This window comes from Trachymyrmex septentrionalis, unplaced genomic scaffold (assembly GCF_001594115.1).
Source record: "Trachymyrmex septentrionalis isolate Tsep2-gDNA-1 unplaced genomic scaffold, Tsep1.0 scaffold14, whole genome shotgun sequence".
NCBI lineage: Eukaryota > Metazoa > Arthropoda > Insecta > Hymenoptera > Formicidae > Trachymyrmex > Trachymyrmex septentrionalis.
Genome location: NW_017304543.1, coordinates 4485006 through 4487698, shown reverse-complemented (window position 1 = coordinate 4487698; position 2693 = coordinate 4485006). Strand labels below are relative to the sequence as shown.

The following is a 2693-nucleotide window of genomic DNA, read 5'->3' as shown; positions in this document are numbered from 1 at the left end:
GCATCTTAAATATAATTATGTATTTTAAGAAACAATTTAAATACACTTTTTGTTCATAACTATGTACTTAAAATTCATAACTATTACTCATAACTATTACTTAAAATTCAAATAATAGTACATTCCGCTATCGATGCAGACACTGCGGAAATTGTTCATCGAAGATCTCGCAAATTAGCTTTCATATTTTGCACACAATGATATTTGGCGGCAACATGCGGTAACAGATTCATCCAAAGCTGATTATGCCGGTGACATTACTGACAACGTGCGATAACATTAGATTGCTCTGTAATTGATCTTAATTGAATATACCCGAGATGAATACATTCTGACATTATCTTTCATATTTGTTCGAAAATTATTATTAAAATCAGCAGGAAATTTTTACTCGTGCATACGTGTTTATAACTCATAATAAATAGATAACATTAGTAAACTTTTAACTAGCATAGTTATAATAAATATGAAATTTAATCTCGAATATCCATAGAGCCGTTATTCTGTTTAAATGTATAATTATCTTTAGTAAAGTTTCATGTCTCAAATCATGATCTATCAATTATATTTGATGTAAAGTCTTTTTATGATTTGAACATATGTAATATATGAGTCAAACATAAGAAAAGAGAGCTATATGTTAGAAAGACATTTATATAATATTACTTTCTTGATTACATTGTATCAATTATTTTTGACACAGTAATTTTTCATCCCTCAATTTTTTATTCCCAGGTGGTTAATGCATTATTTAAAAATAATGTGCAAACGCGCGTTCTATCTATAGATTTAAACGCTTTTTCAAATCAGATACAAGGTAAAATATAATATTGCGTGTATGCTCAATAAAATATTTCTTGCAACTTTTACAATGTCTCATACAGGTTTCTGTGCGAGCAAAAATATCCGTTGGCTTGTGCGAGAGTTAATAAATAAAAACAGAGGATGATAAGAGAGGCAACGAGACTAGGAGATTCAAGGGTCTGCAATGTCCTGCGCGCATCTGTTTGCCAGACCGTTTTTGCATATTTCGCGCGAGTGGTGTAGGGAAAAACTGCCAACAGCACCATTTTTTCGGCTACACCGGCTGCTAGTGATTCGTCACGCAAGCATTGTCATCATTCTTCCAGAACGAAGAAAAATGTTGGTCACGTTCGCAAATATCGGAAACCTAAGACCTTTTCTCGCTACGTATTCAATGAGGACAAACAATTGATCAGTGATTTTTTTTATAAAGAATATTTGCGGACGTCATACGACATTTAGTTTATCAATTTTATTTTATTATGTAAAATCACTGCATAAGAAAAGCTTTAGCTTACGCAAAAACGAAATTTATCAACGTCAATCGTTCATTATTACTGTATACTTTATTTAATGTCTAAAAGATATACTTTTAATAATTCAATATATTTATCTTTAAGAGTGTAATTTTTAAATATTGCTACTCTTTTCATAGAAATGACAACAATAAGATATGCTATGTATAAACAATAAAAATAAAAAATATGAATGATTTACAAAGCAGTAGAATATATTGTTAATATTTTAGTAAATGAAAATCTATTAAAATTATATAATCTTTAACTTTAATATATTTTATTTTTATCTGATCCATAGACATTTGATATATATTGTTTTATTTGTTCACTCGTGCGCAAGATATGAAAGTGTAATCAAACTGTTTTAGGGGTTTTTTTTTACATACACTATATATCGAAATTGTTTACGAAAAAATATGTGAGTTTTTGAATACTTATATTAAACAAAAAATAAATTCTAATTGCACTCATAAATTGCGAAAGTACAAAGGAGAAAGCGTGTACAACGCACAAACATAATGCAAATATATTTATAAATATTTAGAATGCAACGGCAAAAATATTGAAACTGATAAATAGAGTTGAGTTTTTTTTTGCTGCTCATCTCCACATCAAAGTATCCAGCAACATGCGTCTCAAAGTGTAGATTTTTTAACTCTTTTTTAGATTCAGTTCATTCAGATACATAAAAATATATTGTTTAAATAAGGAACTATTTGCAAAAGTATATACGATATTCTGGGTATCCGTTGAGATTCTAATAATAATTCACAGGAAGGTAGATGGGACTAAACTAAGTCAAAAAGTTCTGTACTCATTTTGCAATTTTTACAATAGTTAACGAGATGTCAATTACTAAAAATTGCTGAATATTTCCAATAATTTTTTATTTAAATACTATCAACTTTAGAAGAGGCAAAAATTGTTAATTTTCTTTTCATAAAAGTTCTAACTATTTTTTTAGAATTTTTTAATATCGTATTTTCTCATATTGAAAAATAAAAAAATACAGTACTAAAAAGTTGATAAAAAATTCTAAAAAAATTTTTTAGAATTTTATAAGAAAAAAATTAATGATTTTTGTCTCTTTTTACTCAAATACTATCAACACTGCAGAAAAACTGTTTCTGTAAAGTTGATAATATTTAAGTAAAAAATTATTGAAGATCAATATTTGGCAATAATTAATATCTTGTTAACTATTACGAAAATTACAAAATGATAGAGAATTTTTTTATTCAGTTTAATCTCATATACCTTCCTATGAATTGCTGCTAGAGTATAGACACCCGGTATACATGTTATCATTGTTACAAAATATATTCATGAATAAAAGCAATAACTTCAAATATTTAATTGTAAACGTTGTAA

At 27.3% G+C, this 2693-nt stretch overlaps 1 protein-coding gene across 1 annotated transcript in view; it reads left to right on the top strand.

The window, feature by feature from the left end:
- The window catches only part of LOC108745456 (cholecystokinin receptor-like), a 27003-nt gene that overhangs the window by 883 nt on the left and 23427 nt on the right, over positions 1-2693 (top strand). The gene's annotated exons all lie outside the window — the stretch shown is intronic.